This window comes from Hyla sarda, unplaced genomic scaffold (assembly GCF_029499605.1).
Source record: "Hyla sarda isolate aHylSar1 unplaced genomic scaffold, aHylSar1.hap1 scaffold_1384, whole genome shotgun sequence".
In the NCBI taxonomy this organism is placed as follows: domain Eukaryota; kingdom Metazoa; phylum Chordata; class Amphibia; order Anura; family Hylidae; genus Hyla; species Hyla sarda.
Genome location: NW_026608013.1, coordinates 30,539 through 57,768, shown reverse-complemented (window position 1 = coordinate 57,768; position 27,230 = coordinate 30,539). Strand labels below are relative to the sequence as shown.

At 47.7% G+C, this 27,230-nt stretch overlaps 1 long non-coding RNA gene across 1 annotated transcript in view; it reads right to left on the bottom strand.

Annotated features, from left to right (window-relative positions):
* Positions 1-5,046: 5,046 nt before the first annotated feature.
* Positions 5,047-27,230, bottom strand: part of LOC130306592 (uncharacterized) — a 36,792-nt gene continuing 14,608 nt past the window's right edge. Inside the window, exons 2-4 of the long non-coding RNA XR_008855923.1 lie at positions 18,955-19,037; positions 5,379-5,476; positions 5,047-5,265 (exon numbers count right to left, since the gene is read on the bottom strand). This is a non-coding gene — a long non-coding RNA (uncharacterized LOC130306592). The remainder of the gene's footprint in view (positions 5,266-5,378; positions 5,477-18,954; positions 19,038-27,230) is intronic.

Below are 27,230 nucleotides of genomic sequence, written 5' to 3'. Positions count from 1 at the left end.
TGTAGTTTTGCAACAGCCGGAGGGTTGCAGTTTGAGACCACTATACAGTGGTCTCTAAACTATATCCCTCCAGATGTTGCATAACTACAACTCCTAGCATGCCCACATAGCTGTTTGTTGTCTGGGCATGCTGGGAGTTGTAGTTTTGCAACATCTGGAGGTCCACAGTTTGGAGATCACTGTGCAGTGGTCTAAAAACTGTAGCTCTCCAGATGTTGCAAAACTGCAATTCCCAGCATGCCCAGAAAGCAAACAGATGTCTCGGCATGCTGGGAGTTGTAGTTGGGTACCTCCAGCTGTTGCATAACTACATCTCCAAGCATGCCCTTCGGTGATTAGTACATGCTGGGAGTTGTAGTTTTGCAACAGCTGGAGGCACACTGGTTGGAAAATATTGAGTTAGGTAACAGAACCTAACTGAAGGTTTTCCAACCAGTGTGCCTCCAGCTGTTGCAAAACTACAACTCCCAGCATGCACGGTCTGTCAGTACATGCTGGGAGTTGCAGTTTTGAAGCAGCTGGAGGTTTGCCTCCCCCCATGTGAACGTACAGGGTACATTCACATAGGCGGGTTTACAGTAAATTTCCTGCTTCAAGTTTGGGCTGCGGCAAATTTTTCGCCGCAGTGCAAACTCCTAGCGGGAAATTCACCGTAACCCGCCAGTGTGAATGTACCCTAAAAACACTACACTACACTAACACCTAATAAAGGGTAAAACACTACATATACACCCCTTACACTGTCCCCCCCCCCCCAATAAACAATTTAAAACGTCTTGTACGGCAGGGTTTCCAAAACGGAGCCTCCAGCTGTTGCAAAACAACAACTCCCAGCATTTCTGGACAGCCACTGACTGTCCAGGCATGCTGGGAGTTTAGCAACAGCTGAAGGCACCCTGTTTGGGAATCACTGGCGTAGAATACCACTATGTCCACCCCTATGCAATCCCTAATTTAGTCCTCAAATGCGCATGGTGCTCTCTTACTTCGGAGCCCTGTCGTATTTCAAGGAAACAGTTTAGGGCCACATATGGGGTATCTCCGTACTCGGGAGAAATTACACTACAAATTTTGGGGGGGCTTTTTTTCCTTTTACCGCTTTTGAAAAGGAAAAGTTGGGGGCTACACCAGCCTGTTAGTGTAAAAAAATAAAACATTTTACACTAACATGCTGGTGTTGCCCCATACTTTTTATTTCCACAAGCGGTGAAAGGAAAAAAAGACCCCCAAAATTTGTAACGCAATTTCTCCTGAGTACAGAAATACCCCAGATGTGGGCGTAAAATGCTCTGCGGGCACACAACAAGGCTCAGGAGTGAGAGCGCACCATGTACATTTGAAGCCTAAATTGGTGATTTGCACAGGAGTGGCTGATTTTACAGCGGTTCTGACAAACGCAAAAAAAAAAAAAATACCCACATGTGACCCCATTTTGGAAACTACACCCCTCACCGAACGTGACAAGGGGTATAGTGAGCCTGAACACCCCACAGGTGTTTGACGAATTTTCATTAAAGTTGGATGGGAAAATGAAAAAAATTATATTTTTTCACTAAAATGCTGGTGTTACCCTAAATTTTTCATTTTCACATCAGGAAAAAGGAAAAAAGCCCCCCCAAATTTGTAAACCCATCTCTTCTGAGTAAGAACATACCCCATATGTGAATTTAAAGTGCTCTGCGGGCGAACTACAATTCTCAGAAGAGAAGGAGTGCCATTGGGATTTTGTAGAGAAAATTTTCCGGAATTGAAGGCCACATGTGTTTACAAAGCCCCCATAGTGCCAGAACAATGGACCCCCGACACATGTGACCCCATTTTGGAAACGACACCCCTCACGTAATGTAATAAGGGGTACATTGAGAATTTACGCCCCACAGGTGTCTGACAGATTTTTGGAACAGTGGTCCGTAAAAATGAAAAATTAAATTTTTCATTTGCACAGCCCACTGTTCCAAAGATCTGTGGGGTGTAAATACTCACTGCACCCCTTATTAAATTCTGTGAGGAGTGTAGTTTCCAAAATGGGGTCACATGTGGGGGGTTCCACTGTTCTGGCACCACGGGTTCCACTGTTCATGGCCCCTGACTACCATTCCAAACAAATTCTCTTTCCAAAAGCTCAATGGCGCTCCTCCTCTTCTGAGCATTGTAGTTCGCCAACAGAGCATTTAACGTCCTAACATGGGGTATTTCCATACTCTGCATTTTAGAAAAAAAAAATTTTTCATTTACACATCCAACTTTAACGAAAAGTCGTCAAACACCTTTGGGGTGTTAAGGCTCAGTGGACCCCTTGTTACGTTCCTTGAGGGGTGTAGTTTCCAAAATAGTATGCCATGTGCGTATTTTTTGCTGTTCTGGCACCACAGGGGCTTCCTAAATGCGACATGCCCCCAAAAAAACATTTCAGCAAAAGTTGCTTTCAAAAAGCCAAATGTGAATCCTTCTCTTCTGAGCATTGTAGTTCGCCCGCAAAGCATTTTATGTCCTAACATGTGGTATTTCCTTACTCAGAAGAGATGGGGTTACAAATTTGGGGGGGGGGGGCATTTTCTCCCATTACCCTTTGTAAAAATTGTAAATTTGGGGGGAAAACTGCACTTTAGTGAGAATTTTTTTTTTCATTTACACATCCGACTTTAACGAAAAGTCATTAAACACCTGTGGAGTGTTAAGGCTAACTGGACCCCTTGTTACGTGCCTTGAGGGGTCTAGTTTCAAAAATGGTATGCCATGTTGGGGTTTTCTGCTGTTCTGGCACCATAGGGGCTTCCTAAATGTGACATGCCCCCCAAAAACCATTTCAGCAAAATTCCCTCTCCAAAATCCTATTGTCGCTCCTTCCCTTCTGAGCCCTCTGGTGCACCCGCCGAACACTTGATATACACATATGAGGTATTTCCTTACTCGAGAGAAATTGGGTTACAAATTTTGGGGGGATTTTTCATCTATTACCCCTTATAAAAATTCAAAAACTGGGTCTACAAGAACGTGCGAGTGTAAAAAATGAAGATTTTGAATTTTCTTCTTCACTTTGCTGCTATTCCTGTGAAACACCTAAAGGGTTAACACACTTACTGAATGTCATTTTGAATACTTTGAGGGGTGCAGTTTTTATAATGGGGTCATTTGTGGGATATTTCTCATATGAAGGCCCTTCAAATCCACTTCAAAACTGAACTGGTCCCTGAAAAATTCCGATTTTGAAAATTTTGTGAAAAATTGGAAAATTGCTGCTGAACTTTGAAGCCCTCTGATGTCTTCCAAAAGTAAAAACACGTCAATTTTATGATGCAAACATAAAGTAGACATATTGTATATGTGAATCAATGTATAATTTATTTGGAATATCCATCCTTAGAAGCAGTGAGCTTCAAAGTAAAAAAAAAATGCTAAATTTTCAATTTGTTCATCAAATTTTGGAATTTTTCACCAAGAAATGATGCAAGTATTTTACCACTTACATAAAGTAGAAGATGTCACGAAAAAACAATCTCGGAATCAGAATGAAAGGTAAAAGCATCCCAGAGTTATTAATGCTTGAAGTGACAGTGGTCAGATGTTCAAAAAATGGCCGGGTCCTTAAGGTATATTTGGGCTGGGTCCTTAAGGGGTTAAAGTAGGTAAATTTCAATGACCAATAATACTGGTATACAAGGAGTAAATATATACCACCACACAATAACTGAATAATACCGCCATACTGTACTGAATAAAACCACTATACACAGACCAGTATACTATAAAGAATCTGTATACAATATAAGTGATTATATACAGGACCATATGGCGGTAGATATCAGCTATACACAGGATGTGTACACCATATAAGCGATTACAATTACATTTTGGGTAGCCAGGTAACCCCCTCTTTCTCATAGATATATGCAGAGTTACACCCCCCTCTTTCCCATAGGTATATGCAGAGTTATAACCCCTCTCTTTCCCTTAGGTATATGCAGAGCTACGCTACACCCCCCCTCTTTCAAATAGGTATATGCAGAGTTACACCCCCCCCTCTTTCCCATAGGTATATTCAGAGCTACAACCCCCTCTTCCCCATAGGTATATGCAGAGCTACACCCCCCCTCTTCCCCATAGGTATATGCAGAGCTACACCCCCCCTTCCCCATAGGTATATGCAGAGCTACACCCCCCCTTCCCCATAGGTATATGCAGAACTACACCCCCCTTCCTCATAGATATATGCAGAGCTACCCCACCTTCCCCATAGGTATAAGCAGAGCTACTCCCCCCTCTCTCTCCCTTTCCCATAGGTATATACAGAGCACCCCCCTCTCCTTCCCTTTCCCATAGGTATATACAGAGCACCCCCCCTCTCTCTCCCTCCCTTTCCCATAGGTATATACAGAGCACCCCCTCTCCCATAGGTATATACAGAGCACCCCCTCTCCCTCCCTTTCCCATAGGTATATACAGAGCAACCCCCTCTCCCTCCCTTTCCCATAGGTATATACAGAGCACACCCCTCTCCCTGCCTTTCCCATAGGTATATACAGGGCACCCCCCCTCTCCCTCCCTTTCCCATAGGTATATACAGAGCACCCCCCCCACTCCCTCCCTTCCCCATAGGTATATACAGAGCACCCACCTTCCCCATAGGTATAGGCAGGGTTAATAAAATAAAAAAAGGATGCTCACCTGATATCCCACGCAGCGATCTCCTCAGCTGCAGGTCCCGCATCCTCTCCCCTCCACAGTACAAGCGCCGGATGAGTGACATCACCGGCGCCTGTACTGCGTGCTGCGTGGGGGCGGAGGTCACGTCTCCCCTGTGTAGCTGAAGATGCGGCTCACACAGAGGGGACGTCTTCTCCTGTATGTGCATGATACACGATACAGGAGAATGTAGGGCTGTCTGCTGGGGATCTGGGACGAGTGTCCCAGATCCTCAGTAGTTGCGGCGGCGGGTCAGTCCGACCCTGGCACCCCCCTTGAGAGTGGCACCCGGGGCGTGCCGCCCCCCGCCCCCCCCTTGGTACGCCACTGGTCTGAAGAGTGATTTTAATAGGAGTATTTTACTTTAATTTAATAAGAGAACATTAAGACCGTCAATATCTAATGGATGCGTGCCAACATCCGGCACACCCCACCAATCAGCTGTTTACTACAGCTGCATATCTGGCATATACACAATAAACAGGGCAGGAAGCAGACATACTCATATACTGTGTAGTGCAGTATTTCCCAATGTTTTTCGGCTCGGGGCACCCTTCCGAAATTTTTTTTCCTGGAGCACCCCTACCAAGGTTGAAGAAAAAAAAAAGGGAAAAATCGCCGCAGTACACAAAATGCACAATGTCTATTTATCTGTGGGTATGTAGATTAAAGTGCTGCTTTATACAGCAACTCACAAATGAAATCTTCTCTAATCAGCGTTGTTCCCTTTTCTTCTCCATCTGGCCCAGCCATCATGACAATTTCTTCCAGCGACAATTCTTCACCATTAAACCTGCAAAATAAACATATTTGGCTCTGCACTTTTTTACGTGGGTGACAGAGGGGTGTAGAGTCGTGTACATGGGTTACATAGAGGTGCACATGGGTGACAGATGGGTGTAGAAGAGCGTACATGGGTGACAGAAGGGCGTAGGGGGTGACAGGGGTGTACATGGGTGGCCGAGGGGTGTGGAAGAGTGTACATGGGGGACAGAGGGGTGTAGAAGAGTGTACATGGGTGGCAGAGGGGTGTGGAAGAGTGTACATGTGTGTCAGAGGGGTGTGGAAGAGTGTACATGGGTGGCAGAGGGGTGTGGAAGAGTGTACATGGGTGGCAGAGGGGTATGGAAGAGTGTACATGGGTGGCAGAGGGTTGTAGAAGAGTGTACATGGGTGGCAAAGGGGTGTACATGGGTGATAGATGGGTGTACATGGGTGGCAGAGGGGGGTAGGGGGTGACAAAGGGGTCTACATGGGTGACAGATGGGTGTAGAAGAGTGTACATGGGTGGCAGAGGGGGGTAGAGGCATGTGCATGAGTGACGGGTGTACATGGGTGACAGGGGTGTAGTAGAGGGTACATGGGTGACAGAGGGTTGTAGAGGAGTGTACATGGGTAACAGAGGGTTGTAGAGGAGTGTACATGGGTGGCAGAGGGAGTATAGAAGAGTGTACATGGGTGCCAGGGGGGTGTAGGGGGTGACAGAGGGGTGTAGAGGAGTGTACATGGGTAACAGAGGGTTGTAGAGGAGTGTACATGGGTGGCAGAGGGAGTATAGAAGAGTGTACATGGGTGCCAGGGGGGTGTAGGGGGTGACAGAGGGGTGTAGAGGAGTGTAAATGGGTGGCAGGGGGGTGTAGAGGAGTGTACATGGTGGTAGAGGGGTGTAGAGGAGTGTACATGGGTGGCAGAGGGGTGTAGAGGAGTGTACATGGGTGGCAGAGGGATGTAGACGAGTGTACATGGGTGACAGATGGGTGTAGAAGAATGTACATGGGTGGCAGAGGGGTGTAGAGGCATGTGCATGGGTGACAGAGGGGTGTACATGGGTGTAGAAGAGTGTACATGGGTGACAGAGGGGGTGTACATGGGTGACAGAGGATTGTAGAGTAGTGTACATGGGTGGCAGAGGGGGAATAAAAGAGTGTACATGGGTGGCAGGGGGGTGTAGGGGGTGACAGGTGTGTAGAAGAGTGTACATGGGTGACAGGGGGTGACAGAGGGGTGTACATGGGTGTAGAAGAGTGTACATGGGTGACCGAGGGGGTGTACATGGGTTGTAGAGTAGTGTACATGGGTGGCAGAGGGGGTATAGAAGAGTGTACATGGGTGGCAGATGGATGTAGAGGAGTGTACATGGGTGGCAGAGGGGCAGTGGCGTTGCTAGGGTTGGTGTCACCCGGTGCGGTAGAAAATGGTGTCACACCAACATGCTGGGAGTTGTAGTTTTGCAACAGCTGGAGGCACCCTGGTTGGGAAACACTGACATAGATAGATAGGGAATATATATAGACCAGGGGTACTCACCTATTTTTAGTGAGGGTCCGCTTATCCAGGTCTGCCTTCCGGTAAAGGTCCAAGCTGTATGCTAAGGCTTGGTGCACACCTAGCGGCCTCAGTGCCATGAAGGCAATAGCAAACTAACAACTGAAGTGTGGAGGATGTATGACCTGAATACTGCTGCACATTGTAACCTCTGACTATAATACTGCCACACACTGTACCCACTGAATATAATACTGCCACACACTTTACCCACTGAATATAATACTGCCACACACTGTATCCCTGAAAATAATATTGCCACACACTGTACCCACTGAATATAATACTGCCACACACTGTATCCCTGAATATAATATTGCCACACACTGTACCCACTGAATATACTACTTCCTCACACTGTACCCTCTGAATATAATACTGCCACACACTGTATCCCTGAATATAATATTGCCAGACACTGTGCCTCTGGTATATTACTGCCACACACTGTACCCCTGAATATAATACTGCCACACACTGTACCCCTAAATATAATACTGCCATACACTGGGCCCCTGAATATAATATTGCCACACACTGTGCCTCTGGTATATTACTGCCACACACTGTACCCCTGAATATAATACTGCCACACACTGTATCCCTGAATATAATACTACCACATACTGTGCCCTGAATATAAAACTGCCACCCACTGTGCCCCTGGTATATTACTGCTACCCACTGTGCCCCTTAAAATAATACTGCCATCCACTGTGCCCCTGAAAATAATTCTGCCACACACTGGGCCCCTGTTATATTACTGCCACACACTATTCCCCTGCATCATTACTTGCAGATGCTATGCTCTAACGCTGACTAATGTACCTCTGTGTCTCTTAAAACAATAAAATGAAGCCACTGTGCCTATAGAATGAATGACTCCACTGTGACCCCAGAATTAATGATGCCAGTAACCACAGAATTAATTATGCCACTGTGACCACAGAATTAATTATGCCACTGTGACCACAGAATTAATGATGCCACTGTACCCACAGAATTAATGATGCCACTGTACCCACAGAATTAATGATGCCACTGTGACCACAGAATTAATGATGCCACTGTACCCACAGAATTAATGATGCCACTGTGCCTCCAGAAGTAATGATGCCACTGTGCCTACAGAATTAAGGATGCCACTGTGCCTACAGAATTAAGGATGCCACTGTGTCCCACAAAATTAAGGATGCCACTGTGACCACAGAATTTATGATGCCACTGTGCCCACAGTATTTATGTCACTGTGCCTACATAATTAAGGATGCCACTGTGCCCACAGAATTAAGGATGCCACTGTGACCACAGAATTAATGATGCCATTGTACCCACAGAAATGATGATGCCACTGTGCCTCCAGAAGTAATGATGCCACTGTGCCTACAGAATTAAGGATGCCACTGTGCCTACAGAATTAAGGATGCCACTGTGTCCCACAAAATTAAGGATGCCACTGTGACCACAGAATTTATGATGCCACTGTGCCCACAGTATTTATGTCACTGTGCCTACATAATTAAGGATGCCACTGTGCCCACAGAATTAAGGATGCCACTGTGTTCCACAAAATTAATGATGCCACTGTACCCACAGAATTAATGATGCCACTGTGCCCACAGAATTAATGCCACTGTGCCCCCATATGAACTTTGCCACGGTAACTCTCCATCTGTTATCAACTACAACTCCCATCATGTACAGACAAAAGGTCCTCATGGTGGCTGTAGTTCTACAATAACTGGAGAGTCACAGATGGGGGAACACAAATTTTTACCTGAGAGCTTAGGCTCGCCGTCCCAGGTCCTGCACTTCTCCGCTGCTCTGGCCTCTTCTAGTCAGGCCTGGCCAGAGCAGATGATGCAGGCAGCTAATCGTGCTGCCTGCATCATAGGAGAAGCGCCGGGCAGGGACACATCGCTCCCTTGCTCCAAGCTGCGGCTATTCATTTGTATTGGCGTCTTAAAGACACCACTACAAATGAAAAAGGGGAGATCCAGCGGATGGTCCGAATGACTGGCGGACGCAGTTCGGATCTGGACCGTGGTCTGCCAGTTGATTACCCCTGATATAGGACATAGATCAATGTTTCCTAACCAGGGTGACTCCAGCTGTTGCAAAACTACAAAACTTAGCATGCTGGGAGTTGTAGTTTTGAACAGCTGGAGGCACCCTGTTAAGGAAACACTGATCTATGTCCTATCTCAGTGTTTCCCAACCAGAGAGCCTCCAGCTGTTACAAAACTACAACTCCCAGCATGCATGGACAGCATTGTAGCTTTGCTTTGGAGACACCTTGGTTGGGAAACACTTATTTATGTCAGTGTTTCCCAACCCTCCAGCTGTTGCAAAACTACAACTCCCAGCATGCTAGGAGTTGTAGTATTGCAACAGCTGGGGGCATCCCTGGTGAGAAAGCGGTGGGGGGGGGGGGGGTGAGCAGGGATCGTGCTGGGAAGGGGGGAGGGATGATGCTGGAAAAGGGTGGGCATGGATGGTGGGGGGTAGTTTACCTTACCTGCCTTCCTGCTTGCTGGGGTCATGTGATGTTTTGGTGTCACATGACCCAAGCAGAGCAGTAGAAAGCTGCCAATCAGGGGGAAGAGAAGCAGAGTAAGTGCCCGATAACTCCACAGACTCACTGTGTGCACGCTTGCGCTGCACTGCAGACTGAGTACAGTATACAAAAATAGCTTGTGACAGGGATGAACGCTAGGACAGGGTGTCACCCCACCAGAGGGTGTCACCCGGTGCGGCCCGCACCCCATGCACCGCCCTAACAACGCCACTGCAGAGGGGTGTAGAGGAGTGTACATGGGTGGCAGAGGGGTGTAGAGGAGTGTACATAGGTGGCAGAGGGGTGTAGAAGAGTGTACATGGGTGACAGAGGGGTGTAGAGGAGTGTACATGGGTGGCAGAGGGGTGTAGAGGAGTGTACATGGGTGACAGAGGGGTGTAGAGGAGTGTACATGGGTGGCAGAGGGGTGTAGAGGAGTGTACATAGGTGGCAGAGGGGTGTAGAGGAGTGTACATGGGTGACAGAAGGGTGTAGAGGAGTGTACATGGGTGGCAGAGGGGTGTAGAGGAGTGTACATGGGTGACAGGGGGGTGAAGAGGAGTGTACATGGGTGGCAGAGGGGTGTAGAGGAGTATACATGGGTGACAGAGGGGTGTAGAGGAGTGTACATGGGTGACAGAGGGGTGTAGAGGAGTGTACATGGGTGGCAGAGGGGTGTAGAGGAGTGTACATGTGTGGCAGAGGGGTGTAGAGGAGTGTACATGGGTGGCAGAGGGGTGTAGAGGAGTGTACATGGGTGACAGATGGGTGTAGAAGAGTGTACATGGGTGACAGGCAGGGCCGGACTGGGGATAAAAACCAGCCCTGGAAAAAGTTGCATACCAGCCCCATATTGCGTAATTTTTCAAGCTCATGGCATATCGTAATTATATACTTGTTCATAAAAGGGGAAAGCATTCATTTTAAAACACATACATGAACACGAATATGAACTTTGCACTTCAATAGCTCTATTGTAGACCAGCTTTTCCCAACCAGGGTGCCTCCAGCAGTTGCAAAACTACAAGTCTCAGCATGTCCAGACAGCTTTTGGCTGCCCGGGCATGCTGGAAAATGTAGTTTTGCAACAGCTGGAGGCACCCTGGTTGGGAAACACTACAGTAGACCATTATCCCATGCAACTGGGTCAGAACTAAGAATAATCCAAAAACGTTTACTTCAAAGAATAGAAGACAATAATAATAATAATAATCTCTTACTTTGTATAAGTTATTCAACATACACCAAACCAGCAGATGATAAATAGACCATAGACCACACTCCAGTATAACCAACAACAGCTCTATACAAGGTTCAAATAATTCTACCACCCTATGACTAAACATTATCCCCACATAGTAACAGGATAATATTACCATACAAATACTGAATAAACCACTTTACACAGAAATTAGTGCCTCAGCTCTACACAGGCTCTACAGACCATATAAGAGATTACATACAGTTACATCAGGTGACGTCTTCTCTGATTGGTGTCAATCAATTTCCTTTTCTTATCCATCCGGCCCAGACCGTCATAACTATTTCTTCTGGGTAGAAAAGTGGGTTGGGGGGAAGAGTAGGTAGCCCCCCCCCCCCCCTTTAGGCAGTTGGTCACTCAAGGGGGTAGACAGGTCCCTTTACATTGTTTCCCCCATCACACAGGTAAAGCCCACAGTGGGTAGGTAGGGAACACCCCTATAAGATAGGACACCCAAGTAGATCGATAATGTCCCTAGTAGGTGATGCCTCCAGGTAGGTAATATCCCCAGTAGGTAGTAGTTGATGCCTCCAGGTAGGTCGTATTTATTGCCCCCAGTAAGCATGTAGTAGGTAGTGCCCCCAGTAGGTATGTAGAAGGTAATGTCCCCAGTAGGTAGTGCCCCCAGATAGGTAATGCCCCCATTAGGTAAGGGTGGGTTCACACTACGTTTTGTCCCATACGGGAGCGCATACGTCAGGAGGGAGCTAAAAGCTCGCGCTCCCGTATGTAACCGTATGCGCTCCCGTATGCCATTCACTTCAATGAGCCGACCGGAGTGAAACGTTCGGTCCGGTCGGCTCATTTTTGCGCCGTATGCGCTTTTACAACCGGACCTAAAACCGTGGTTGACCACGGTTTTAGGTCCGGTTGTAAAAGCGCATACGGCGCAAAAATGAGCCGACCGGACCGAACGTTTCACTCCGGTCGGCTCATTGAAGTGAATGGCATACGGGAGCGCATACGGTTACATACGGGAGCGCGAGCTTTTAGCTCCCTCCTGCCGTATGCGCTCCCGTATGGGACAAAACGTAGTGTGAACCCACCCTAACATATCCAGTTGATAGTGCTCCTCAGGTAGATACTGCACCTAGTTGATAGTACCATCAGTAGGAAGTTCCCCCAGGTAATACACCAAGTAGATACTGTCTCCAGTATATAGTAGGCAACCCTGTAGTTGCTGCCTCTGTGCTGATATTAAAGGACCTGCACAGTGGCGTTGCTAGGGTAGGTGTCACCCGGTGCGGTAGAAAATGGTGTCACCCCCATACCTACCCCTTCCCCCAGTAAGTTTTTAGCCTGTTGTGACAGACACCACTGTTGTAGCGCATTGTGAGAAATTCCAGTATAATAATCAGATATACCAGTTGCCACAGAATGGGAAAGTGTTAAAGAAGTTTTCACCATTTAAATATACAGCTCCCAGAATTACTTAAAGGGGTATTCCACTGGAAAACATTTACTTTTATATCAACTGGTGCCAGAAAGTTAATCAGATTTTTTAATTACTTCTATCTAAAATCTTAATCCTTACAGTATTTATAAGCTGGTGTATGCTCCACAGGAAGTTGCGTAGTTCTTTCCAGTCTGACCACAGTGCTATTTGCTGACACCTCTGTCCATGTCAGGAACTGTCCAGAGCAGGACAGGTTTGCTATGGGGATTTGCTCCTACTATGGACAGTTCTTGACATGGACAGAGGTGTCAGCACAGAGCACTGTGGTCAGACAGAAAATAAATTAAAAAAGAAAATAACTTCCTGTGAATCGCTTATACAGCAGCTAATAAGTACTGGAAGGATTAAGATTTTTAAATAGATGTAATTTACAAATCTGTTTAACTTTGTAGCACCAGTTGATTAAAAAATGTTTTTTCCAATAGAGTACCCCTTTATGCAGTGGTGGGGTTATTCTGGGAGTTGTAGTTTCACTGACCTAACTGTAGAACTGACAAGCGACTACAGCTCTGATAGGACATAGTGAGGAGAATGTACAATGATATCAGTGACTACAGGTGACGTCTTCTCTATAGTCTTTCCTTATCATTTTTTTTTTTTTTGTAATTTAACACTTTATTGTAATAGTAAAATTTCCAGAACTACAGTATACAATTCAGATATACATAGCAGCACCAGTCAAAAAGACCATATAACCACTTATACTTGTTTACATCTAAAAAGTATACCAATTCATTATTATCAAATATTTGATCCAATTGTTTTATACCCTTACTATCCCAAAAACTTGACTCACAATCCACAAGTTCTTTAAATTTATTGTTACCCCACAAAGGTGTAAACCCAAAACTATTTTCTATATGTAATTCTTCCTTTAATTTTTCCCATACTCTTCTAAATTTGTGCAATAACAACGTGCCATTTAGACCATTCTCATCGTAATCATCTAGTTCCAACACCTCATATATGTTATCTTTCTTCTTATCCACTACAATCTTTTCCAAATATCTAGAATCCCTCCAATTTACGACTCGTGCTAACTGCGCACCCAAAATGAAATGAAAAAATTGGGCATCCCCAGCCCACCCCTCTCTCCAGGGGCCATAAAATATCTGTACTTCAAACAAACCCTTTTCCTTCCCCATAGAAGTCTACCCAGTATCACTTCAATCCTCCGGTATCACCCCTTACCGATCCACATTGGCGATGCGCTAAGAAAGAACAGGATCTGTGGGAGGACCACCATTTTACTATTGCCATCCTTTCTGACATCGAGAAGGGCATTTTAATCCACACTTCCACTCTCTTCTCTAAACTATTTAATAGGGGGCGTATATTATTACTCACAAACTTATCATTTGTGGCTGCTATTTTCACTCCCAAATATGGGAAACATTCAGTTTTCTTCAGCACGGACAATCTTCCTACCTCCAGGGGGAGCATATTAGATTTACTCCAATTTATCTCCAACCCCGATAGAGGGGCAAATACATCAAACATTTTCATAATCTGGTGTATTTTTTCTTGTGGGTTAGTTACAAAAAGGAGAATATCATCTGCAAATAGTAAAATCTTATTTCTTTCTCCGTTTACTCCAAATCCCTCGTAAACATTGCTATCTCTTATACAAGCTGCTAGGGGTTCCATATAAATAAAAAATGGGAGAGGGGGCACCCCTGTCTTGTTCCTCTACTTAATTTGAATGGGTAAGAGGGAATTCCATCCACCACTACACTCGCCTCCGGATTAGTGCACAGTAACTGAATATAACTCAATAATCCCGGGCCCACCCCCACCCTCCTCAGCACTTCCCAAAGGTATCCCCACTCCACCCTATCAAAGGCTTTAGTTGCATTCAATGACAGGATGGAGCGGGGGCCCCGAGCACCACTCTGGATTGCCTCATACACCTGGTGGATATTGTCGTGGACCGTTCTTCCCGACCTAAACCCCCCTTTGTCTCTCCCCACCACTACTTCCACCACTTTATCTAATCTCCTTGCCAATACCTTCGCTATTATTTTTATATCTGTATTGAGCAAGGAGATGGGGCGATATGAACCCAAATCCAAAGGATCTTTATCTTTCTTCCTAATAAGTCTGATGTTAGCCTCACACATCGACTTAGGGAGAACACCCCCCCCCCCCCCCTCCAGGATTCATTAATAGTACCCAGCAGTTTTGGAAGTAGCAGGGTTGAATATGTCCTGTATATCTGGAAAGGAATACCATCGGACCCAGGGGATGTATTCCCTTGAATTGATGCCAATGCTTCCTCCAATTCCTGGAGGGAGATTGGGTCTTCCAAAGAATCCCTGATGTCCTCTGTTAGACTTGGAATATTAATTCCTCCCAGAAATTCCACTACCTCAGCCCTATTAGTGTTACTACTTGTATAGAGATTGGAGAAAAAGGAGCTAACCATTTGAGCTATTTCTTCTCTTTCTGTAGTTATGCTGCCATCAGCCCTCCTCAAAGCCACAATGCCACATTCCTCACCTTGGTTCATAAGTAATCTTGACAATGTCTTATTTGGTTTCCCTTTCTCAAAAAAATTAAATTGTCCACTAAAAAACAGTTTATTTTGTGCTTTTTTAAGTAGATATTCTTTATATTCATCTTGAGCTGCCTTCAGTTCTAACAGCTGTTCTCCTCCAATAGCCCCATCTATCCCTGCTTCTAATTGTGCCACTTTGCTGTTCAGTAATGATTCTTTCCGGGCAAATTCCTTTCTCTTTTTATTAATTCGCCCTATATATAGGCCCCTCAAGTACGCCTTCATGGCATCCCATACTATCTGAGGGCTCGCTGAATTATGGTTAATCTCCCAGAATGCTTCTATTTCCTGTCTAAACCAATCCTGATCTCCCACCAATTCTATCCAGTGGGGGTTGAGCCGGAAGCCCACTCTCTTCCCACCTATTGCCTTACCTCCAATTTCCACCGCCACTGGGCAGTGGTCCGATAGGGTTTTAGCTCTATACTGCACCCTGCTGGTCCAGATCATCGCGTTCGTATCGCACAAACATAAGTCAATACGAGAGGCAGTATTATATGAAGTACTAAAACATGAGTACTGTCTTACTCCTGGGTTTAGTTTCCGCCACCCATCAACCCAATTCATCTCTCCACAGTATCTCGCCAATGCTGTTTCCCTCCCCCCTACATTCCTACCTAATTTGAATCTATCCATACTAGGGTCCATTACGTTATTCATATCTCCGATTACCCATAATGCCTCGTGTATTTTCCTTTCGCTGTAACTCACAAGGTCCCTCAAAACATCCATTCTAAAAGGTGGAGGAATATAGACAAAGGCCAAAATAATAGCCCTATTTTCCCACATTCCATAAAGAAAAATATATCGACCATACTTGTCTACCTTTGCATCTATTGTTTCGAATGGTATCTTCCTATGAACATATACTGATACTCCCACGGAATGCGAAGACAGTCTGGAGTGGTATTCTTCTTTAGCCCACCTCCTTTGTAGTATCTTCTCATCTCTTGACCTATGGGTCTCGATTAAGCATATGATCGCAGGGAGGCACCTCCGAATATAATCAAAGATTGCACACTTTTTTATTTTATCAGACATACCTCGCACATTCCAAACTAGCAACTTAAAAGAAGACATGTTAACCTAACAGAGAAGAAAAAAAAAAAAAAAAGGTCTCTCTCCTTCCCTCCGCCATCCCTCCCCCTTCCCACTCCCTTCCTCCCATCCCACCCAACCCCCCACACCCCCCCAACCCCCCACACCCCCCCTCTCCCCCATCCCCATGATGCGCCGTATTTTTACTGTGCATCCCTATCCTAGTGACACCCCACAGGCCCCCCCCATCCCCCCCCAGACGTAGATTTTAATACTCGACTAATACTTCCGAACCCTAATGCCACAATAATCTTGTACTACATGCCTTTTTTATCCATCCAATCTGAAACTTCCTGTGAGGTTCCAAGTATAGTTACCTTTCCCTTATGCTCTACACGGAGTCTCGTTGGAAACAAAAGAGAGAAGGGCACCCCCACATTTTTTAAACGCCTTTTTACCTCCCGAAAGGATGCCCTTTTCTTCTGAGTCTCCCAGGAGAAATCCGGGTATGCAAAAATGTTTTGCCCATTGTACAGTAGGTCCCTCACTTCTCTTGCCCTCCTAAGGATCATATCCCTATCCTGGGATGTATATAATTTGATTAGGATTGTCCTAGGGGGGCCCCCCGGGGGGGGGGGGTATCCGCCTTGGAACCCGGTGAGCTCGTTCAATCCCAAACATTGGGGTAAAATGCCCTTCACCTATCACATCCTTCAACCATCCACTGCAGAACTGGATAATAGAGTCCCCCCCCTCCGCCCCTTCAGGGAACCCCACCATCCTTATGTTGCAACGTCTAGATCTATCTTCGAGGTCAGTGAGCTTATCTTTAATGGTTATCTTATCCTTTTTCAAATTATTAACCTCCTCTTCCAGAACATTGATCCTTTTTTCTGTTTTTGGGGCTTCTTCCTCTAGTCTGGAGATCCTATCTCTCATCTTAGTCATATTGTGTCTTATCAGTGATACCTCAGTAGATACCACACCCAGTTGTTTGTTTATCTCTTCAATTGCACAATTAGATTTTTTTACCCCTCCCAAAATCTCCTCCAAAAGCTGAGTTCCCATGGGGGGCCCGGTCTGTCTATCCTCAATTTCCTCCACCTCCAGAACCGAGTACCTAGAGCCTGTTTTACTAGGGGTGAGATCTTTCTGGGTAATAGTTTTGATACCCACAGCTGGAGACTTCCATATTTTATCCAATTTACCCATTGCCCCCTTATCTTTCTGTGGCGAGCTACCCCCTGATCTTCTGGGGTTCACCTTAGGGGCCATTTTCCCCGCTTTATCGCTTTAACCTTATAAGGTATATGTAACACCACCCAGGTGCCACCTATTATTTTAAGGAATATAAACCATAGGCCCCTCCCACTCAATAATTTGCATCCAATGATTTACAACATACAAAGGTGGGAATCCGTGGCCCCTATCGGTTCAGGGATACGCTCCAGGCAGGAGATGTCACAGCCTGATCTATCAGTATCCACCACCAGATATAACACAGTGATTTATAACTAAGAACTCATTAGGATATTCAAACTCCCCTTCATAGACAGTCCAGCCTCCCCCTAAAGTCACTGATCTTATAAGCCCTCTGTTGGATCCAGGGCAAAAAGTCCGCTTTCATGGAGGAAGGGGTCTACTGATGTCCAATTATTCAAATTAATCCAAAAGTCCAGAGTTCTCCTATATATGGGAGAGAGAGAGGGAGGGATAAGTCTTCAGGAGACGTCGGTTTAGCAGTAGGATAGGCCATAGTTATGTCTGCATGGCCATGGTTATATTACCCCTCGAACCTTAGAGTCCATATGAATTTCATTATGGGCAGCACTATCTTCATGTCTGGAAGAAGTGCCCAGGAGAAGGAGGGAAGACTCCAATCACACGACCCGCAGTAGATTTCATTTCCCAAGACCCCTGTTATCCAATAGGGCTTGGCCTAAGTAGGACAGGATTGAGGCACCGCTACTGCTATAGTTGGAGATATTTTAGCTCCCTTCACATGCTTAACCACATATACCCCACAGGAGGGATCAATTACCAAGGTGCATATCTGCCTCCTACATGCATTTATCAAAGCTCAGTGGCTGCACCACAACTACCAACCACCAAAGGGAGGAGAAGGAGGGCTTGATCATATATGTTACCACGACTTTGACTCACCAAGTCGCTAGAGGGAGTAACCAGGCAGAGTATCAAGAGTCCAATGTTGTCTATTTCACATGGGACCGGTACTGGGGGCTGCTGCTGTTCATATTATTGCAGAGTTTTTGATGACTGATTTAACCTATTAAAGGAGATCAATAAGTAAATTTAATAACAGTCTCTCCCCGGACTGGGCTCCTCTGTCCAAGGAGGCAACCAACTTGAGTGTCCTGCCACCCCAAAGAGGAGGGGAATAACTCACCAGCTTAGAGGCTGCCAAACTATTTAACAATGTGGCATCGGATCTTTTTCTTTATATTTTTCTCCTTTCCACAAAGAGAGGAACTGGCCCAGCCTAAGAGAGTCCCATCACGGAGCAGCAGGATCCCACATGTGCGCCTCTCCACCCCAACACCGCCACACAATACTGCGAGGCAGGAGCTGCAATATATGGGCTTCCGGAACAGACCCGGCACTCCACGCTTGTATTGGCTGCACAGTCCACACCTCCCTCTCTCTCACCTTCACAACGTCGCCTCTTCCCATGCCACACGTGGGGAGAGCAAACATCCGCCATGCCGCATCCGCCTCCAGTGGGACAGCAACATACCATCGCCTCAAATGGAGGTCATCGCGCGAGTCGGCAGCCATCTGCGCCTCACTCCTCCATCCTTCCACGGGACGTCCCTGAGAACAGGGCTCCTAGCTCATGCTAGTCATCCGGGCATGAGCACATTCGCAGCGGTATTCCCCCACCAGCATCCCGGCATCAGTATCGGCATCACGACATCCCGTGGTTCACCTCGCCTCCACGTCCCGAGGGCTCAGGGGCTGGGGGCGGAGCCCCGGAGCGCGCGGCCCTAGCTCATGCCGTTGTCACTTCCTGACACATGTCTGATAGTCTTTCCTTATCTAATTCAGATGGTACATACCGCCAGGAATTGTTCCAGCTAAAACTTCTGTCTGTAGAATGTGACGCCCAGACGTCTCCTCACTGTCAGCGCATTCTCATCCTCTATATGAAAACAATTATTATTATAAACCTGCCAGACACTGTATCCTCTAAATATAATACTACTATACACTATACTCTTTGATTATAAACCTTCCATACACCATACCCACTGAATATAATACTACCACACACTGTACATTCTGAATATAATACCAACACATACTGTACACTCTGAATATAATACTTAGAGATGAGCGAACTACAGTAAATTCAACTCGTCACAAACTTCTCGGTTCGGCAGTTGATGCCTTTTCCTGCATAAATTAGTTCAGCTTTCAGGTGCTCCCGTGGGCTGGAAAAGGTGGATACAGTCTTAGGAGACTCTTTCCTAGGAATGTATTCACCTTTTCCAGCACACCGGAGCACCTGAAGGCTGAACTAATTTACACAGGATAAGTCATCAACTGCCGAGCCGAAAAGTTCGTGACGAATCAAATTTACTGTAAGTTCGCTCTTCTCTAATAATACTACCACAAACTGCCCCTCTGAATATAATACTACCACAAACTGCGCCCTCTGAATATAATACTATCACAAACTGCGCCCTCTGAAGGTAACGTTGCCATACAGTGCACCCTCTGAATATAATACCACAACCTACTACTGGGGGGGTGTTGCTGGAGGAGGATGAGGGTGCTACTGGCCATCCCCCCTAGCAGTATCACCCCCCTCATCCATCGGCAGGATCATCCTCCTGGCAGGAGCACCGCCATCATCCACCATCAGGATCTGCTGATGGAGGTGCTGCTGGGGGGGGGGTGTTGCTGGTGGATAATGAGGGTGCTACTGCAAGGGGGGGAGCATTAGGTAGGCAGCAGTTCCCCCCTATTAGGTAGGCAGCAGTTCCCCCACATTAGGTAGTTACATAGTAGGTAGCAGTTTCCCCACATTAGGTAGCATCTTTTCCCCACATTAGGCATAGATTCCCCACATTTGGTACCAGTTCCCCCACATTAGGTAGGTAACAGTTACCCCACATTAGGTAGCACAGATTCCCCACATTAGGTAGCACAGATTCCCCACATTAGGTAGCACAGATTCCCCACATTAGGTAGCAATTTCCCCACATTAGGTAGCATAGACTCCCCACATTCGGTAACACAGATTCCCCACATAAGGTAGCATAGACTCCCCACATTAGGTAGCATAGACTTCGCACATTTGTTAGTAGTTTCCCCACATTAGGCCGCAGGTTCCCTTGCAGGTTCCCCACAATAGGTCAAAGTCTCCCCACATTAGATCGCTGGTTCACCCCCCCCCCCCCGACACAAAAAACACATACAACACAGAGAGACACACACAAAAACACACACACACAGTCAGAGAGACACACACTCACAGACAGACACACACAGAGTCACAGTCACACACACACACAGACTCACATACACACACAGTCACATACACACACAGTCACATACACACAGTCACATACACACAGTCACACACATACACAGTCACACACACAGAGTCACACACACAAACATAGATAGAGACAGACAGAGAGACAAACACACACACTCACCCATCCAGCGCAGCGCTCCTTCTCACCGGGCGCCCTGCGAGTAACGTAACTGACGTCCTCCTGCGTGGCCATGCGGTGTGACGTCAGGCCGGCGCAGACGTGGGAGCGGAGACCGGGCACAGTGCTGGTGAAGGTGAGGGGGGTGTGATGACGGACGGGCGCAAAGTGCAGGTGAAAGGGGGGGGGGGTTGCTGACGGACAGGCGCACCGCACACACAGCGCAGATGAAGGGGGGGGGGGGGTGCTGACGGATGGGAGGCCGGTCGGGCACAGATGGGGGGTGTCGGTGTAGCTGGGGAGGGGGGATGGGTGCTGCGGAGCATCTTGGTGTCACCCCATTAGGTTGGTGTCACCCGGTGCGGGCCACACCCCCCGCACCCGGTTCGCAACGCCACTGGAGCTATTGAAGTGCAAAGTTCATATTCGTGTTTATTTATGTGTTTTAAAATGAATGCTTTCCCCTTTTATAAAAAAAAGTATATAATTACGATATGCCATGAGCTTGAAAAATTACGCAATATGGGGCTGGTATGCAACTTTTTCCAGGGCTGGTTTTTATCCCCAGTCCGGCCCTGCCTGTCACCCATGTACACTCTTCTACACCCATCTGTCACCCATGTACACTCCTCTACACCCCTCTGCCACCCATGTACACTCCTCTACACCCCTCTGTCACCCATGTACACTCCTCTACACCCCTCTGCCACCCATGTACACTCTTCTACACCCATCTGTCACCCATGTACACTCCTCTACACCCCTCTGCCACCCATGTACACTCCTCTACACCCCTCTGCCACCTATGTACACTCCTCTACACCCCTCTGTCACCCATGTACACTCCTCTACACCCCTCTGCCACCCATGTACACTCCTCTACACCCCTCTGCCACCCATGTACACTCCTCTACACCCCTCTGTCACCCATGTACACTCCTCTACACCCCTCTGCCACCCATGTACACTCCTCTACACCCCTCTGTCATCCATGTACACTCCTCTACACCCCTCTGCCACCCATGTACACTCCTCTACACCCCTCTGCCACCCATGTACACTCCTCTACACCCCTCTGCAGTGGCATTGTTAGGGGGGTGCAAGGGGTGCGGGCCGCACCGGGTAACACCCTCTGGTGGGGTGACACCCTGTCCCAGCGTTCATCCCTGCCACAAGCTATTTTTGTATACTGTACTCAGTCTGCAGTGCAGAGCAAGCGTGCACACAGTGAGTCTGTGGAGTTATCGGGCACTTACTCGGCTTCTCTTTCCCCTGATTGGCAGCTTTCTACTGCTCTGCTTGGGTCATGTGACACCAAAACATCACATGACCCCAGCAAGCAGGAAGTTCCTGGAGGATACAGGAGCCCAGCAGTGTTCCAAGGCAGGTAAGGTAAACTACCCCCCACCATCCATGCCCACCCTTTTCCAGCATCATCCCTCCCCCTTCCCAGCACAATCCCTGCTCACCCCCCCCCCACCCCTTTCTCACCAGGGGTGCCCCCAGCTGTTGCAATACTACAACTCCTAGCATGCTGGGAGTTGTAGTTTTGCAACAGCTGGAGGGTTGGGAAACACTGACATAAATAAGTGTTTCCCAACCAAGGTGTCGCCAAAGCAAAGCTACAATGCTGTCCATGCATGCTGGGAGTTGTAGTTTTGTAACAGCTGGAGGAACTCTAATTGGGAAACACTGAGATAGGACATAGATCAGTGTTTCCTTAACAGGGTGCCTCCAGCTGTTCAAAACTACAACTCCCAGCATGCTAGGTTTTGTAGTTTTGCAACAGCTGGAGTCAGCCTGGTTAAGAAACATTGATCTATGTCCTATATCAGGGGTAATCAACTGGCAGACCACGGTCCAGATCCGAACTGCGTCCGCCAGTCATTCGGACCATCTGCTGGATCTCCCCTTATTCATTTGTAGAGGTGTCTTTAAGATGCCAATACAAATGAATAGCCGTGGCTTGGAGCAAGGGAGCGATGTGTCCCTGCCCGGCGCTTCTCCTATGATGCAGGCAGCACGATTAGCTGCCTGCATCATCTGCTCTGGCCAGGCCTGACTAGAAGAGGCCAGAGCAGTGGAGCAGTGCAGGACCTGGGACGGCGAGCCTAAGCTCTCACGTAAAAATTTGTGTTCCCCCATCTGTGACTCTCCAGTTATTGTAGAACTACAGCCACCATGATGACCTTTTGTCTGTGCATGATGGGAGTTGTAGTTTACAACAGATGGAGAGTTACAGTGGCAAAGTTCATATACCATTAGCCCCAATAACTTAAATAACAACGTTAGACCCAATAACGCAAAAAATCCCATTAGCCCCAATAACTTAAATAGTACAATTAGCCCTTATAACTCAAAAAATAACATTAACCCCAATAACTCTAAAAATCCCATTAGTGAGACTATATGTGTAAAACTTAATGGAAATGTAAAGTGTATGTTCACAAATGCCAGAAGCCTAGCAAATAAAATGGGGGATCTTGAGGCCTTGATACTGGAGGAACATATTGATATAGTTGGGGTCACTGAGACATGGCTGGACTCCTCGCATGACTGGGCTGTTAATCTGCAGGGGTTTACATTGTTTCGCAAGGATAGAATGAACAGAAAAGGTGGTGGAGTCTGTCTGTATGTAAGAAGTGGTATGAAAGTCAGTGTGAACGATGCCATAGTGTGTGATGATTCTGAGGATGTGGAATCACTGTGGGTAGAATTACAAAAGGAGGGAAATATTGAAAAAATTGTATTTGGTGTAATCTACAGACCCCCTAATATCACTGAAGAGATAGAAGGTCAGCTGTATAAACAAATAGAGAGGGCCGCCCGGGCAGGTACAGTGGTAATAATGGGAGTGTTACGCCGAGCGCTCCGGGTCCCCGCTCCTCCCCGGAGCGCTCGCTACATCCTCGCAATTGCAGCGCCCCGGTCAGACCCGCTGACCGGGTGCGCTGCGATACCTCTCCCAGCCGGGATGCGATTCGCGATGCGGGAGGCGCCCACTCGCGATGCGCATCCCGGCTCCCGTACCTGACTCGCTCTCCGTCGGTCTTGTCCCGGCGCGCGCGGCCCCGCTCCCTAGGGCGCGCGCGCGCCGGGTCTCTGCAATTTAAAGGGCCACTGCGCCACTGATTGGCGCAGTTAGCCTAATTAGTGTGTTCACCTGTGCACTCCCTATTTATACCTCACTTCCCCTGCACTCCCTCGCCGGATCTTGTTGCCATCGTGCCAGTGAAAGCATTTCCTTGTGTGTTCCTAGCCTGTGTTCCAGACCTCCTGCCGTTGCCCCTGACTACGATCCTTGCTGCCTGCCCCGACCTTCTGCTACGTCCGACCTTGCTCTTGTCTACTCCCTTGTACCGCGCCTATCTTCAGCAGTCAGAGAGGTTGAGCCGTTGCTGGTGGATACGACCTGGTTGCTACCGCCGCTGCAAGACCATCCCGCTTTGCGGCGGGCTCTGGTGAATACCAGTAGCAACTTAGAACCGGTCCACCAGCACGGTCCACGCCAATGCCTCTCTGGCACAGAGGATCCACCACCTGCCAGCCGAATCGTGACAGTAGATCCGGCCATGGATCCCGCTGAAGTCCCACTGCCAGTTGTCGCCGACCTCACCACGGTGGTCGCCCAGCAGTCGCAACAGATAGCGCAACAAGGCCACCAGCTGTCTCAACTGACCGTGATGCTACAGCAGCTACTACCACAGCTTCAGCAATCATCTCCTCCGCCAGCTCCTGCACCTCCTCCGCAGCGAGTGGCCGCTTCCGGCCTACGATTATCCTTGCCGGATAAATTTGATGGGGACTCTAAGTTTTGCCGTGGCTTTCTTTCGCAATGTTCCCTGCACTTGGAGATGATGTCGGACCAGTTTCCTACTGAAAAGTCTAAGGTGGCTTTCGTAGTCAGCCTTCTGTCTGGGAAAGCTCTGTCATGGGCCACACCGCTCTGGGACCGCAATGACCCCGTCACTGCCTCTGTACACTCCTTCTTCACGGAGATTCGAAGTGTCTTTGAGGAACCTGCCCGAGCCTCTTCTGCTGAGACTGCCCTGCTGAACCTGGTCCAGGGTAATTCTTCTGTTGGCGAGTACGCCATCCAATTCCGTACTCTTGCCTCCGAATTATCCTGGAATAATGAGGCCCTCTGCGCGACCTTTAAAAAAGGCCTATCCAGCAACATTAAAGATGGTCTGGCCGCACGAGAAATTCCTGCTAACCTGCATGAACTTATTCATCTGGCCACCCGCATTGACATGCGTTTTTCCGAAAGGCGTCAGGAGCTCCGCCAGGATATGGACTTTGTTCGCTCAAGGCTTTTTTTCTCCCCGGCTCCTCTCTCCTCTGGTCCTCTGCAATCCGTTCCTGTGCCTCCCGCCGTGGAGGCTATGCAAGTTGACCGGTCTCGCTTGACACCTCAAGAGAGGACACGACGCCGCATGGAGAATCTGTGCCTGTACTGTGCCGGTACCGAACACTTCCTGAAGGATTGTCCTATCCGTCCTCCCCGCCTGGAAAGACGTACGCTGACTCCGCACAAAGGTGAGGCAGTTCTTGATGTCAACTCTGCTTCTCCACGCCTTACTGTGCCTGTGCGAATATCTTCCTCTACCTTCTCCTTCTCTGCTATGGCCTTCTTGGATTCCGGATCTGCAGGAAATTTTATTTTGGCCTCTCTCATCAACAGGTTCAACATCCCAGAGACCAGTCTCGCCAGACCCCTCTACATCAATTGTGTTAACAATGAAAGATTGGACTGTACCGTGCGTTACCGCACGGAACCTCTCCTAATGTGCATCGGACCTCATCACGAAAAAATTGAGTTTTTGGTCCTCTCCAACTGCACTTCCGAAATTCTTCTTGGATTACCGTGGCTTCAACGCCATTCCCCAACCCTTGATTGGTCCACAGGAGAAATCAAGAGCTGGGGTACCTCTTGTTTCAAGGACTGTCTTAAACCGGTTCCCTGTACTCCCTGCCGTGACCCTGTGGTTCCCCCTGTAACCGGTCTTCCTAAGGCTTATATGGACTATGCTGACGTGTTTTGCAAAAAGCAAGCTGAGACTTTACCTCCTCACAGGCCTTATGACTGTCCTATTGACCTCCTCCCGGGTACTACTCCACCCCGGGGCAGAATTTATCCTCTGTCTGCTCCAGAGACTCTTGCTATGTCTGAATACATCCAGGAAAATTTAAAAAAGGGGTTTATCCGCAAATCCTCCTCTCCTGCCGGAGCTGGATTTTTCTTTGTGTCCAAAAAAGATGGCTCCCTACGTCCTTGCATTGATTACCGTGGACTTAATAAAATCACGGTAAAGAACCGCTACCCCCTACCTCTTATCTCAGAACTCTTTGATCGCCTTCAAGGTGCCCACATCTTTACCAAACTGCACTTAAGAGGTGCTTATAATCTCATCCGCATCAGGGAGGGGGACGAATGGAAGACTGCATTTAACACCAGAGATGGACACTTTGAGTATCTGGTCATGCCCTTTGGCCTGTGCAACGCCCCTGCCGTCTTCCAAGACTTTGTTAATGAAATTTTTCGTGATCTCTTATATTCCTGTGTTGTGGTTTATCTGGACGATATTCTGATTTTTTCTGCCAACTTAGAAGAACACCGCCAACATGTCCGCATGGTTCTTCAGAGACTTCGAGACAATCAACTTTATGCCAAAATGGAGAAATGTCTGTTTGAATGCCAATCTCTTCCTTTCCTAGGATACTTGGTCTCTGGCCAGGGATTACAAATGGACCCAGACAAACTCTCTGCCGTCTTAGATTGGCCACGCCCCTCCGGACTCCGTGCTATCCAACGTTTTTTGGGGTTCGCCAATTATTACAGACAATTTATTCCACACTTTTCCACTATTGTGGCTCCTATCGTGGCTTTAACCAAGAAAAATGCCAATCCCAAGTCCTGGTCTCCCCAAGCGGAAGACGCATTTAAACGTCTCAAGTCTGCCTTTTCTTCTGCTCCCGTGCTCTCCAGACCTGACCCATCTAAACCCTTCCTATTGGAGGTAGATGCCTCCTCAGTGGGAGCTGGAGCTGTCCTTCTACAAAAAAATCCTTCCGGGCATGCTGTTACTTGTGTTTTTTTTTCTAGGACCTTCTCTCCGGCGGAGAGGAACTACTCCATCGGGGATCGAGAATTACTGGCCATTAAATTGGCGCTTGAGGAATGGAGGCATCTGCTGGAGGGATCAAAATTTCCTGTTATCATATACACCGATCACAAGAATCTCTCCTATCTCCAGTCTGCCCAACGGCTGAACCCTCGCCAGGCCAGGTGGTCGTTGTTCTTTGCCCGTTTTAACTTTGAAATTCACTTTCGCCCTGCCGACAAGAACATTAGGGCCGATGCCCTCTCTCGTTCCTCGGATGCCTCGGAAGTAGAGGTCTCTCCGCAACACATCATTCCTCCTGACTGTCTGATCTCCACTTCTCCAGCCTCCATCAGGCAAACTCCTCCAGGGAAGACCTTCGTTTCTCCACGCCAACGTCTCGGGATTCTCAAATGGGGACACTCCTCCCACCTCGCAGGCCATGCGGGCATCAAAAAATCCTTGCAACTCATCTCTCGTTTCTATTGGTGGCCGACTCTGGAGACGGATGTTGTTGATTTTGTGCGGGCCTGTACTGTCTGTGCCCGGGATAAGACTCCTCGCCAG